We start from the raw sequence: 15450 nt of genomic DNA on the forward strand, positions 1-15450 counted from the left end.
AGTAACAGCATTATTTATTCTCTCAATATTTGCGGTGCAAGTGTTAGGTGAATCACCCGGTACACTAATACTTTCTGGCACCTGGTTCTCGCATTCGACGTTCTCTGTTCGATAAACCTATTCCTTAAGAATCAAACAGCCAGGTTTTCTTTCCCATAACACAAATTACTGTTAACGATGGTGAAAGTCATTCCTGCGTTTAATGCAAATCTACCTTGAAACTATTTGAGAACCTGGCGTTGTTCGGGTATATACACTCTAAGATAAAAACAGTCATCAGTCCCCTTGACTTAAAACTACTTAAACCTAACTAACCTAAGGATATCCCACACATCTATGCCCGAAGCAGGATTCGAACCTGCGACAGTAGCAGCAGCGCGGTTGTGGACTGCAGCGCCTAGAACCACTCGGCCACAGCGCCCAGCGTCACTGTGTTCATCTGGCCAGTAGTTAAACAGGCGATCTCAATCGCTCACGGTACGATACCAGAGCAGTTCACAGAGAGAAGTATAAGGGAATTCAAATGAAACCCGGTCTGTAGTGTAAAGTAACGGTAACGATTTCATTAACTCAAAAATGTTGTTATACACAGTACAAATAGTCGCCAAAACTGTTGGCACATTTATCCCGTTGCGACATTAGCCGATCCATTCCATCCTTGAAGAAAGTGGTGGGGTACTGCCGGATCCAGGTCTGGACGTCAAACACTTCGTAGTCCGTTGCGAATCGATGTTCGCGAATAGCTTGTATTAGAGATCGGAACACAGAAAATCACACGGTGAAAGGTCGGGACTGAACAGTGGATGTTCCAGCGTTTCCCACCAAAACTGCTGAAATGTCGTCTTCACCGCATTGGCCGTGTGTGGGCAGGCATTATCGTGCAAGAAGATAACGACATTGGAGAACACACCTCGGCGTTTCGGCTTGATGGTTCGTCTAAGGTTTTTAAAGTGGCTTTATAACTCTGGGAATTGATGGTGGTCTCAGTTTCAAGCAATCGTCAAGCAGGGGGCCTTTGTGGTCAAAACAGGACATCATGAACTTACCAGAACTGCCGTGCTCGGCCTTTGATTTCTTTGGAGGTGATGAAGTCGCATGTTCCCACCGCTTGCTCCCTGGTTCAAAATTGGGACATCATGTTTCGTCATCTGTGATAATAAGCCACAGAAAGCCTTATTCCTCATCATGAAAACGTTCAAGATGACTGAAAGACAGTGCCATTCGAGTATTGATCTGTGCCTCGGTCAGTTGGTGGGAAGCCCATTGCGCACAGATTTTTCGAAAGTTCAAGTGCTGGTGTATTATGGTGTGGGTGGTGCCCACGCTAATACCCATTAACCGATGGATCTCGTCCACGGGGATTTCGCGATTGTTCAAGATTAAAGCATTCATTTCCACAACCATTCCCGGTGTGATGACACGATGAACCTGTCCAGGATGAGCATCGTCTTCCAGTGACTCTCGGCTATCAAGGAATCGTTTGCTCCATTCCTCAACACTTGAACGATCCAGACCGTACTCATCGTACACAGCATTCATCCGTCGATACATTTCACGTCCTCCAACCACCTCCGCCGCCAAAACTCGAATCACTTCTAGTTGTTCCTGCTTACTCGCCTATATGTTTGGTAGTGGACGATGACTTGTGTGACCACCGCCTCTTCGGAGTGAAACCATATTGGCGCTATGCAGCATATAAACGGTGCGCATGAGTCAGTTCTCTACGAATATGTGGCGCCACCATACCAGCAATTACGTCGCGCCACCTTACGTGTAAGGCAAAGGTAGACGCACTGACCAGGTTTCATTTCAGTGAACCTCATTTTACGGACAATATTAATTCAATTGAGTAGGGCCTGCCGCGGTGGTCTCGCGGTTCTAGGCGCGCCGTCCGGAACCGTGCGAGTGCTACGGTCGCAGGCTGGAATCCTGCCTGGGGCATGTATGTGTGTGATGTCCTTAGATTAGTTAGGTTTAAGTAGTTCTAAGTTATAGGTGACTAATGACCACAGCAGTTGAGTCCCATAGTGCTCAGAGCCATTTTTTTTGAATTGAGTAGGCAGGTTTCAGAGCTACAGCCAGCATCTACCGACGGTAGGGGAGCCTCAGTCAGTCAGTCACTAGCAGTCGCTTTCACTGTCATTTTGGATATGGTGAAACCGCAGCTTGGCAGAATATATGGCCTTAATCCAAGAAATGCCTTGAGATCGATGCCATTGTGCTGTGTTAAAAAGGTGTCAGATTCATTTGGGAATTGGTTAATTTTCTTGCTATAACTTGACCACATCCTTTTTTTGTCAGTATTGAGTTATATCGCTTTGCGGAATTTATTTAAGAGGGAGACAAGTTCAATACCATTCCACACACAGAGCGATTGTTATCGATAGTGGATATTCTTGTCAGTGCTAACGGTTCATTGAAAAAAAAGAAGGATTAACAATGAATGTTAGGTATATTCACATATTAAATTATTTTCTCTGTTTATAATTTTCCACCACCCTTTCCTACGCCACTTCTTCGTGCGATTGCGAGGGAGCAAATGTACGGTTCAACTGAAACAGGAACAAGAACATTAATTCTCTCCTCTTTTATCGTCACTTCATTCCCTCTTTTGCGTTGTCTAGGTGTTACGCAACTATTTTCACTTGAAGAAGCCGACAAATAGTTGCCGAGATAGGTGACATATGTTGCGACAGTTTGCCTCATACACCGTTTTCTATTCTTTTTTATTTTTATTCAGTCCTCTGACTGAATTCGTCTCCTGTGGCAGCCTCTTTGTGTCATGGTACTACTTGAACCTACGTCCTGAGTTATCTGCTGAATGTATTTCAATCTCTGTCTTTTTCTACAGGTTTTACCCTCCGTAGCTCCCTCTAGAATCATGGAAATTATTCCATGATGTCTTAACAGTTGTCGTGTCATTAAGTCCCTCCTTCGTTTGAGCGTTTTCAGTACATTAATTTCCTCTCCATTTCTGCGCAGAACCTCCTCTTTCCTTATGAGTCCACCTAATCTTTAACATTCGTGTATAGTACCACAACTGAAATGTTTCTATTTTCCTCTGTTATAGTTTGCCACAGTCCATGTTACACTGCAATGTTGTGCTCCTAATGTAGATTCTCAGAAATTTATTCGTAAAATTAAGGTCAATGTTTGATACAAGTAGATATCTGTTGGTCTGGAGTGCTCTTTTTGCTTGTGCTAGACTACTTTTCCTGTTCTCCTTGTTCCGGCCGTCCTGTGGTTCTTCTTCACTTCCACTGAGGATAACGATTCCATCAGCGAACCTTAACATTGATGTCCTTTCATCTTTAATTTTTATCCAAAGCCGTCAATACTTCTTCGATGTATAGTTTGAGCGGTTGAGCGAAAGACTATATCCATGACCTACACCCATTTTAATCCGAGCACTTCTTTCTTCGTCTATGACTCTTATTACTCCTTCTTGGCTCTTGTACGAGTTGTGTATTACCCGCCTCTCACTACAGTTTACCCCTGTTTTTCTCAGAATATCGAAAATCTGCACCATTTGACATTATCGAACTCTTTTTCCAGGTCGAAAAATCCTTTGAAAGCATCTTGCTTCCATCATCAATCGCAACGTCGTAGCTGCCTCTATAGTGTGTTTAACTTTTCTAAATCCAAACTGATGGTCATCTAGCACAGCTCTAATCCTGAGTAATTATCTTGGGAAGTGAATGAAGTCCAAAATAAACACTGGCCACTTCATAAAGCCGACGTGGTGAACGGTCCACACCCGTCGGTGACGTGCTAGGTAGCGTGAAGTTGCTGGAGCAGTACCTGAAAGGGAATTCTGGGAGGTGACAGAGAATAAGCGCACACCGATTACTGACGGTCAAGGGAGGCACCGAAAAAGAGGGCATAGGATGTATCGGCTATGGAGAATGTCACGAAAGTATGACCACGCTACTTCTGCTTAGAGCCTTGCCACTGGGCTGGTGTAAAAAGTATGAGAGGCCAAACGTACTGCACACTTGTGGACTGTATTGAGACGGTTTAATAGATGAAACAGCCATAGCCTTGTTTCGAACCGACAGAGGACGGATACAAATGGAAGGGGGTGGTCCTATCCGCTCCCCAGGAACTACCACTTAGGACACGTAGGACACTGAGGGACTGGTTACAGCATGTTGCCAGTTAAGACACGTGGCAGGACCAAGATAGTTTCCTGTAAAGCAAAAACTCTAGGAATTTCGTAGTTTCACAAAGAAAGAACGATAGGCCCAAGATGCAAAGATTGTCTCCGTTGAAGACGCCGCTCAAGAAGACAAGTCCATGGAGAACTGCCATAGATCGCAAAGTCGACTACGAAAAGCGAGCCGAAGATAGCTGGTAGGAGACAGAGCCTTGAGGCACACTGTTCTCGTGGATAAAGGTGTCCGACAAGACCGTACCCACTCATACCTTTCAAAAATTCCTGATGGAAATGTGACAGGCGCCCTCTAAACCATATGTAAGTTGTATATAGAGTTCGGAGGATACCAGCCCTCCAGCAGGTGTCGTAGGCTTAACCCCAAATCAATAAACATGGTCACAGTCTGGTATTTCCGCAGAAAACCGTTAATTACATGGGTTATCAAAGTGAGGAGATGGTGAACTGCATAACGGCGCACTCATAATCCACGTTATACAGTGGTGTGTAGATTGTTAGAGTCGAGCCACCATATCCGTCATCCATGAATCGCACGTTCCATCACCTTCCAAACACGGCTGGTGATAGAAATGGGGCGGTAGTAAGTAGGAAGATGTTGATCCTTGCTGGGCTTGGGTGTGTCTGTGAGAGTGGCTTCACACCAGCGTCTGGGAACCATGCCTTGCCCTAATGGGATTGTATGTATAAAGAGGAAAGTGCTTTAATGGAAGCGAAAGATACTGCAACGTCAGAATGTGAACATCGACCAGCCCTGGGGCAGAAGATGGGGATTAAGTGAGAGCATGGTCTAGTTCCTCATTGTAAAAGCTGCATTGTAAGATTCACCGTCCAAGAGGAAAAGTGTATCCCTCTCCCTTCTCCTCCACTCGTGCTGGAGAGAGGAAGGCGGGTTTATGGTTGGTGGACCTCGAAATCTCAGCAAAACTGTGGTATAAGGTGTTGTAGATGACAATAGGTTCGACAATGACATCATCTTCTACGTTCAGGCCTGCAGTTGGGGAGTCCACAGCTCTTGGCCTAGTAGTTACTGTTACTGCCTCTGGATCACAGAGCCCTTTGTTCGATTCCCGGATTTCTTTTTAACTTCTATGACTGCCCTTTTTAGAGATGTTCGTTCCTCTACATATGAAATTGCTAGTCACCTATTCCTTAATGCAGTATCTACATCCTTAGAGAAATAGTGATAAGAAATAAAACGAAATGCTGGAATGGAATTACTCAGAAAATATCTCTAAACCAATTCGGAAATTTTGCCGGGTGTGTTTTCAGGTAAGTCGGAAACCGAACAAACAAATCAACTAATACGGTATAACATCGCCATTTTCATGTGTTTAACTTATAAATATATCACATTTGGGAGGACGACGGTTCAATACCGCGTCCGGTTATCCTGATTTATGTTTTCTGTGATTGCCCTAAATCGCTCCAGGCAAATGCCGGGATGGTTCCTTTCAAAGGGCACGGCCGACTTCCTTTCCCGTCCTTCCCTAATCCGATGAGACCGATGACCTCGCTGCTTGGTATCCTTCCCCAAACTATCCTCCCCCCCCCCCCCTCCTACTTATAAATATAAAATTCTGTAGAACACAGATATAGCATTCGGTTAAAAGTATCCACATGTATGACGATTTATAGACAAATTTTTCGATTTACATTAAAGTGGTGTTTTTACATCACCCTGATCGAAGCCTCTAGCAAGAACAGCCTTCAAAGAAGCATGATGACGTGGTCAGATATCCAGAAAGAATTTAATGAAAGTGGCGACTTCCGCGGAAGCCTATGCCCCAACTAATATTTTTTTTTTTCCTTCAGCCGCATTAAGTAGGTTTTTGTCAAGGAGCTGAACATAGGAGCAGAAAGCCTGAACACAGCACTTAAGGTAAATTTCGTTCTATTATTTTCAACACAATGCAGGTGAATTTATCACCTGCAAAGGGACTAAATGTAATATTTCAGAGCAATGATTTGTAGATAATAAGTTGTCTGACTCTACAAAGGAATATCAGGTTTTATGGCAGTCTGTCTATTTTATACTTAGTCCTGATTTTCATGAGTGTTTCACGTTTCTAAGTAAACCAAGTAAATACATATGTGTGTATAAGTGACAAATGAAAGCGAAATAAAGGGATAAAGAGAAAAAAATTCAAGGTTGGTTCTCTTTACTGTCCAATGTACTTCATGGTTTTTCATAGCTTAGAATCACAGAACAATTATGGTTCAGATCGTCGGCCGGCCGGTGAGGCAGTGCGCTTCTAGGCGCTTCAGTCTGGAACCTCGTGACCGCTACGGTCGCAGGTTCGAATCCTGCCTCGGGCATGGATGTGTGTGATGTCCTTACGTTAGTTACGTTTAAGTAGTTCTACGTTCTAGGGGACTAATGACCACAGATGTTAAGTCCCATAGTGCTCAGAGCTATTTGGACCATTTGATTATCAGATCGTCGTTCGTTACCCATGACGTTCCTTCAGAATGTCATACTCCAAAGCGTTGTTTATATTGAGCTTCCTGGTGAAATTTCTCCTATGCACTTCTAACGATGTGTGATAAGCTAACAAAAAATAAGAAAACTATTTTCCTTTTGAATGGCATGTAATTAAATTGCTAGTAACAACTTCAGTTGTTAGTAGAGTCATTTAGTACCATACATAAAGAAATTTGCATAATTGTATGCACCCCCCCTTGAGGTCTGCATATGCAAAACAACAGATAACACACAAAAACATATTTGAACGTCTGCGTCTGTCATAGTATTAGTTCTAAAAATCATTAATTGAAAACAAAATAATACTTACACCACGATGTTCAATACATTCGCGTCTGCTTCCAACAGATAATACTTCTAATTTCATACAAGAATAAATGTGTTCCAAGAACGTTATAGCTAATATTACTGAGAAAGAGAAGCAGCTTGTGGTATTTAATAACAGGAGCAAAATTTTTGATCAAATTAACTTATCCATAGATTACTAGTATACTGACTATTCAACACTGTAATAATGTTGCAAGTATTTTATGGATTTAATGTGCTCGTATTGAACCCATAATGAATCGCCTACATTACGATTTCAGCTTCACAGTTCTCATGTTAAGAAGGCGTCTCCCTGAATCCCCGAAAGGGGTCGTATCTTTGGTCAATGGTTGACGAAGCAACTCCAGTTCGAAACTAAAGGAACTTCTACTGATTTACATCAATCATCTGTTCCTATGAAACTGTCATTGCAGGACGTGATGTAATGCTCCAACATATAAAGGTAGAGACGCATAAAATGATGTTTGTAGAATCCCAAGGGCAAACTTATGCCTCCACCGAGATGTACATGGTTGCATAGCGTGGTAACTATAGACACTGCATTCCGATTTCAGTTCACAGTGGAACGATGTACAAATGTATTGAAAGAACTTCTGTAATTGTTACTTAAATAATAAATTAGATTCTCCTCCTCAGACTTTAAGATTCTATTTAATTGCAGTCATTTGTAACGAGCTTAATGTATAGGCGCACCTGTTACGGATAGGTCACTTGAAGATCAGTCCTAGATGGCTGATGCTCGCGGTCGTTCTCGGTCCAACGTGCTTTGCTGCCCACCGATTTCCGATGTCCACCACGAGGTGGGCAGCTTCGTCGATGTCAGAGGCGACAGCTGTTCTCCCAGTGGCAGCGCGACGCACACTGCTTGCCAACAGTTCACCGGCGGACGGCCGCGTCGGCGGGAGACTGGCCCACGCATGCGCGTTTTCATACCGGCGGAGAAATTCTGACGAGTGCATTTGGCCGTACTGGCGGTCTCGGGTATAGGTGACCATGGAGACGGCGGGCTATATATTACTCGCTTTACTTATCGTAGATCGAGATCGACGGAGGAATTTTACACTACTGACAAAAAGTCTTCATGTATCTGATATTATGAAAATAGAAAAAAACCGTTCGTAAGCAGAAAATCGAATAGAGCATTTTAATAATTTTAAAATATAGCTCCGACAATTTTTAAAATTTAAAAAAAAAATTTCGATTCACTGTCTCAATCGCATTTGATATCAAAAACTTTATGTATCTATGATCAGCTTCTGTAGCCTAACTACCATCGCCAGATTATATGTAATGTTAGGGTACAACATTATTCCATCATCCATAATATTCTTGTTTCAAATGTTCAGGTAAAATCTGTTATATTCAGCCACGCTACCTGTAACAAGAATTGAAACATAGAACCTGTTCAGCGTTGTAAATTATTTTATACAAAGTGAAACGTCTATGTAATTATTCGTAAGCACAAAAGCGAATACAGCATTTTCAAAATTTTAAAATATAGCTTTGAACATTTTTAAAATTTTAAAAAAAATTTCGATTCATTTTCTCAATCGCTTTTGATATTAAAAACTTTATGAATCTTCTGTAGCGTAACTACCGTCGCCAGATCATATATAATGTTATAAATCCTATTACCAGGGTACAACATTATTCCATCATCCAATCATCCATAATACTCTTGTTTCAAATCATCAGGTAAAATCTGTTATATTCAGCCATGCTACCTGTAACAAGAATTGAAACATAGAACCTGTTCAGCGTTGAAAATTATTTTATACAAAGTGAAATGTCTATGTAATTATTTTCGTTAAAATTAGTAACTGTGATTTGTCACATATAGTATCAAACCAGCAGTGTACAACACAGTTGAACTCAAAGAGCTTTCTTATTTTGAAATCTTTAATTTTTTTTACGTACAGCCATGCTCTCACAGGAATCGCAAATGTTTTATCCATTCTAACGTCTGCATCACTATTTTTGTTACAGCCAGTATAGCCTGTAACCGCAAACAGAGTTGTTATGTAAGCTGTACTTAAAGTCAAAAGTAAATTACAATTATATACATATTTTACAACACTGTACATTATCTACGTTCCTATTATTGTCACAGATGGCGTGGCCGAATATAACATTTTACTTGTAGATTGAAAATACTACTATTATGGACTCACAATGGTGTTGTACACTGATAGTGGCATTTATAATACTGTAGGTAATATGAAGATGGTAGTGAAGCTACTGAACCTGGTCGTCACTTTGTAAAAACTTTTGATGTTAAAATGTGATGAGATAAAATGTAGAACGACATAAAATCTAATGAGATAAAATGTAGAAAATATTTATAAAATTTAAAACAACGTTAACTAAAATTTTTAAAATTTTCGGAGTCTTATATTTGAATAAAGTTAGGAAGCATATGTGTTGTTCCCATTTTCACTTTGGCAGTAAAATAGTGCCTAACACATTTCGCAAGATAATCTACTGCTAAACACAAAAATCCTCAACAATATTTGATGAATCGGAATCTCATTATTTATTTATTCCACTGAACAGAGGGACTGCCGTAATGAAAAAAGTCTCCAATGAAAACGCAGAGTTACATTCTTCCACTAAACAGATTCCTCTAAAATGGTACGCACGAACGAATAAACATAATTTTGATCTGAGAATAACGAGCTGGCTAGACTGAATGAAAAACGAACCAGGGAGAGAGAGAGAGAGAGAGAGAGAGAGAGAGAGAGAGAGAGAGAGAGAGAGGGAGGAAATGAAAGGAAACTTCAACAAAAAAAAAATTCATAATGACAGACGAAACTAGAAGAGGAAAATTATGACAAAGAGAATGACACTTTTACAAATCCCTGCCCTGTGGTCTACGAGTAGCGTCTTTGATTCATAATCAAAACGTCTTCGGTCCCGGGTTCGATCCCCGCCACTGCTTAAATTTTGTTGAATCTAACAGTCGTGGGCGACTGGAATGCATTTGTAGCGGAAGGAGTAGAAGTAAAGGTTACAGGAGAATATGGGCTTGGAACAAGGAATGAACGAGGAGAAAGATTAATTGAGTTCTGTAACAAGTTTCAGCTAGTAATAGCGAATACCTTGTTCAAGAATCACAAGAGGAGGAGGTATACTTCGAAAAGGCCGGGATATATACGGGATGATTTCAATTAGATTACATCATGGTCAGACAGAGATTACGAGATCAGATACTGAATTGTAAGGCGTACCCAGGAGCAGATATAGACTCAGATCACAATATCGTAGTGACGAAGAGTAGGCTGAAGTTCAAGACATTAGTCAGGAAGAATCATTGCGGTAAGAAGTGGTATACGGAAGTTCTAAGGAATGACTAGATACGTTTGAAGTTCTCTAACGCTATAGATACAGCAATAAGGAATAGCGCAGTAGGCAACACAGCTGAAGAGAAATGGACGTCTCTAAAAAGGGCCATCACAGAATTTGGGAAGGAAAACATAGGTACAAAGAAGGTAGCTGCGAAGAAACCATGGGTAACAGAAGAAATACTTCAGTTGATTGATGAAAGGATGAAGTACAAACATGATGAGCAAACTCCAGGCCAGGTAGCTGGTTGCACTTTACAGTATCGTTTGAGAGTAAATCGGAGAAAGACGAAGGTAATGAGAAGTAGTAGAAATGAGAACAGCGAGAAACATCGGGATTGATGGTCACGAAGTCAAAGAAGTTAAGTAATTATGCTACCTAGGCAGTAAAATAATTAAAGACGGACGGAGCAAGGAGGACATCAAAAGCAGACTCGCTATGGCAAAAAAGGCATTTCTGGCCAAGAGAAGTCTACTAATATCAAATACCTGCCTTAATTTGAGGAAGAAATTTCTGAGGATGTACGTCTGGAGTACAGCATTGCATGGTAGTGAAACATGGACTGTGGTAAAACCGAAACAGAAGAGAATCGAAGCATTTGAGATGTGGTGCTATAGACGAATGTTGAAAATTAGGTGGACTGATAAAGTAAGGAATGAGGAGATTCTACGCAGAATCGGAGAGGAAAGGAATATGTGGAAAACACTGATAAGGAGAAGGGACAGGTGATAGGACATCTGCTAAGACATGAGGGAATGACTTCCCTGGTGCTAGAGGGAACTGTAGAGGGCAAAAACTGTAGAGGAAGACAGAGGTTGGAATACGCAAGCAAATAACTGAGGACATAGGTTGCAAGTGCTACTCTGAGATTAAGAGGATAGCACAGGAAAGGAATTCGTGGCGGGCCGCATCAAACCAGTCAGTAGACTGATGACAAAAAAAAAAGATATGAATGCAGAAAAGTGCTGACTAAGAGAACACTGTAATCTCAAAAAGAAGCGAAATGGGCTTCCCTCGTGCTATGTGGAGTCGGTAAAATACACTCCACATATTAGCCGGGAACACAGAAATTATTGGCAGAATTACAGCTCCTTTTTACCCTACGTGTATTTAAAACGTATTTCAGTTTCTTCAATGAAAATGAACATCTTTTATAAATGGTGTTCATTTTAAGTGAAGAGAGTGAAACACCTCGTAAACTACATCAGATGCACGAAGTTATTATTCCAGTTTGTTTGTCTCAGAGGGGGGCATCCAAAGATACTACACTGGATCTGCCACCCCACCCTGTAAGTGGATGGAGGGGGGCACTAGGAAATCTACAGGTGGACCCCCTTTCTTTATAGCAGCTTACGATCCTACAGCAAACTCTGCATAAGTTTAATCTGAAACATTTCCTTTGCTTCGCCACAGATGGTACTGCAATCGGTGGAACTGAAATGGGTACACAGTCGTAATGTTTGACATGCTACTCAATGGCACGTGGGACGACCACCTCCAGGCTGTGGAGGTAGAACAGCTACTTGGATACCTCATTTGCTACGTCATCCGACTTATCAAATAGGGGACTACTTGACTCCCCACGGTAATAGGCCGTCCACTGCTCCTGGAGCTCACATACCGTGCGGGCGTAGAACAAGTAGTGCCCCCCAATACTATGATACTTCCGCAGTGTTCATGGCCTGCACACCATTTGAAAAAGAGATGCGCAAGTGGACTATGAATATTGCAACCGCCGAAGGAAAAACGCGCAAATGATCCTAATTTACGAAGAATACACGAGAAATGTTGGTACTGTTGTTGCCTTGCATGTCGAGTGTTTTCCAGAGAAAGCTCCCGGTTTTTTTTTTTTACTTGTTTGTGAACGCAATTATTTCTAATGGAAGCGCACAGACTGATAAAAGGAAACGATGCAGACACGTAACAGGAGAAGCTAATGAAATAGCTGTACTAGCAGTAGTGCACCACAACCCGGGGATAAACGTCCGGAAATTACACCGCGATTCCGGTATGTGCGTAGCCAGGATTTCCACAACATTGCATCGTTAGAAGTACCGACCAAACCACTTACCATTTCATCAAGAACTTCATGGCACAGATTTCCCTATGGGGGTAGCGTTTTTTATAGGGGAACAACAACAAATGCAAGCGACCGCCACATTCTTTGTCGCGGTTACACAACTGGCCATTGAAATTGCTACACCACTAAGACGACGTGATACAGACGCGAAATTTAACCGACAGGAAGAAGATGCTGTGATATGCAAATGATTACCTTTTCAGAGCCTTCACACAAGGTTGGCGCCGGTGGCGACACCTACAACGTGCTGACATGAGTGAAGTTTCCAACCGATTTCTCATACACAAACAGCAGTTGACCGGCGTTGCCTGGTGAAACGTTGTGATGAGTCGTGTAAGGAGGAGAAATGCGTACTATCACGTTTCCGACTTTGATAAAGGTCGGATTGTAGCCTATCGCGATTGCGGTTTATCGTATCGCGACACTGCTGCTCGCGTTGGTCGAGATCCGATGACCGTTAGCAGAATATGGAATCGGTGGGTTCAGAAGGGTAATACGGAACGCCGCGCTGTATCACAACGGCCTCGTATCACTAGCAGTCGAGAAGACAGGCATGTTATCTGCATGACTGAAACGGATCGTGCAGCCACGTCTCGATCTCTGACTCAGCAGATGGGGACGTTTGCAAGACAACAAACATCTGCACGAACAGATCGACTACGTTTGCAGTAGCATGGACTATCAGCTCGGAGGCCATGGCTGCGGTTACCCTTGAAGCTGCATCACAGACATCCGATGGTGTACTCGACGACGAACCTGGGTGCGCCAATGGCAAAACGCCATTTTTTCGGATGAATCCAGGTTCTGTTTACAGCATCATGATGGTCGCATCCGTGTTTGGTGACATCGCGGTGAACGCACATTGGAAGCGTGTGTTCGTCATCGCTATACTGGCGTATCACCCGACGTGATAGGATGGGGTGGCATTGGTTACACGTCTCGGTCACCTCTTGTTCGCATTGACGACACTTTGAACAGTGGATGTTACATTTCAGATGTGTTACGACCCGTGGCTCTACCCTTCATTCCATCCCAGCGAAACCCTACATTTCAGTAGGATAATGCACCACCGCAGGTCCTGTACGGGCCTTTCTGGATACAGAAAATGTTAGACTACTGTCCTGGCCAGCACATTCTACAGATCTCTGGCCAACTAAAATGGTGGTTGAGCAACTGGCTCTTCACAATACGCCAGTCACTACTCTTGATGAACTGTGGTATCGTGTTGAAGCCGCATAGGAAGCTGTACCTGTACACGCCATCCAAGCTCTGTTAGACTCAACGGCCAGGCGTATCAAGGAAGTTATTACGGTCAGAGGTGGTTGTTATGGATACTGATTTCTCAGCATCTATGCACCCAAATTGCTAGAAAATGTAATCAGTTCTAGTATACTATATTTTTCCAATAAATATCAGATTATCATCTGCATTTCTTCTTGGTGTAAGAGTTTTAATGGCCATAGTGTATTTTCCGATGAGTCTACATTCACGAATCATGGTAGCGTAAACTGGCGTAGCATGCATTAATGCAGTGTAGACAATCCCCTACAGGTTACTGCAAGTCCTTGGCTAGTGAAATTATGGTGTTGGATCATGGGGAATAACGTGATTGGGCCATACTTTATCAAACGACACCTTTGTTGGACGTAAATGTCGAACGATTTTGGAATAGGAATTGCCGTACTACTGCAGAATGTTGCCTTAGGCGTTCGACAACTCATGTGGTATCAGCACGACCATTGCCCAGAGCATTAAGCAATCGAAGCACGAGAGATTTTAGTCTTTGATCACGCTAGTCGGGGGATCGGCAGAGACGGCCGTATTAATTATCTCGCTAGGTCGCCTAATTACTTTCTGTGGGGCTATTTCATAGGGTACCAGCAAGTGCCAACAGGCCGTGAAGACACGATCAAACGCATACGAAACACCTGCGTTTAAATTCCCGCATATATGCCGCTGTCCTGTGTACTGTAATTTGAAAAGCGGATCACTAAGTATATTGAAGTTGATGGTACTACTGTGGCGTCGAGCCACAGCCACAGCGTGGGGTCGAGTAGTCCCCTTTCAATTCGTCAGAAGAATGCAACTTTTCCAATGGGATTTACAATTAGAAGTTATCAAATACTGGCCTGTTATACCATTGCAACATGAACGTGGGGACCTACATGCCATTGGATATTCAAGGGACATTGAGTATCGTGTCGTAAATTACGACTGTGTATCCATTTATAAAATTATGATTGTGTATCCTTTTCTATTTCTCCAATTACAGTGATATCTGTGGCGAAACGAAGAAAATGCTTCAGACAAAACGCTTGCAGTTTTAGCCGTAGAATAGTAAGTTTCTATAAAAAAACGGTGGTTTCCACTGAAGATTTAAAATTTGCCGCCCGACACCCGCGTGCGAGATGGGGTGGGGGTCGGGTGTGGTACCGTTGGATGTCCCCCTCCAAGACAAACAAACTGAATTTGTAACTTTTCTTCATCCTATGTGTAGTTTTCGAGATCGTTCAATGTCTTCAGTTAAAATGAACACACTGTATATTTAGGGTATTACGGGTATGAGTATAGATATTTTTTATGATGTATCTTACTATGTATGCATACCAGCGTGTTGGTTGGGTTTTCTCTGCGTAGAACATTCACGACCTTTACAAATCGATAAGTTTTGCATGGTAGTACTGCACTTAAATGTGGACTATACCTCTCAGTACAGACTAATCGTTTTGATTATTTATTTACTTTTTTATAAAATGCAGCTTAACCACCAACTGTTGATTTGCCCCATAAGTCATCTACCGGTTCCGGTTATTAACCATCATCCAGGACGCAGGGTACAACAGATTACTTAAGAGCGTCCCATATTCCTTTGAAGCTGAACTATATTGAAATTATCCCGTGACATCGTACAAAAATTTGATATAATTGGTCTTAGAATACTGACCGGCATTTGTCTTAGAACACAGACTTTTTTGTATTTTTAACATTAGACAAGATTCTCAATACTCTAAGACAAATGGATGCCAAGGATTTGGTGTGCCGTAC

The 15450-nt window shown here is 42.2% G+C and overlaps 1 long non-coding RNA gene across 1 annotated transcript in view; it reads right to left on the reverse strand.

Annotated features, from left to right (window-relative positions):
* LOC126354539 (uncharacterized) overlaps positions 1 to 7777 on the reverse strand; it is a 296213-nt gene extending 288436 nt beyond the window's left edge. The window contains exon 1 of the long non-coding RNA XR_007565349.1: positions 7677 to 7777. This is a non-coding gene — a long non-coding RNA (uncharacterized LOC126354539). The remainder of the gene's footprint in view (positions 1 to 7676) is intronic.
* Positions 7778 to 15450: the final 7673 nt, after the last annotated feature.

This window comes from Schistocerca gregaria, chromosome 3 (assembly GCF_023897955.1).
Source record: "Schistocerca gregaria isolate iqSchGreg1 chromosome 3, iqSchGreg1.2, whole genome shotgun sequence".
Lineage (NCBI taxonomy): Eukaryota > Metazoa > Arthropoda > Insecta > Orthoptera > Acrididae > Schistocerca > Schistocerca gregaria.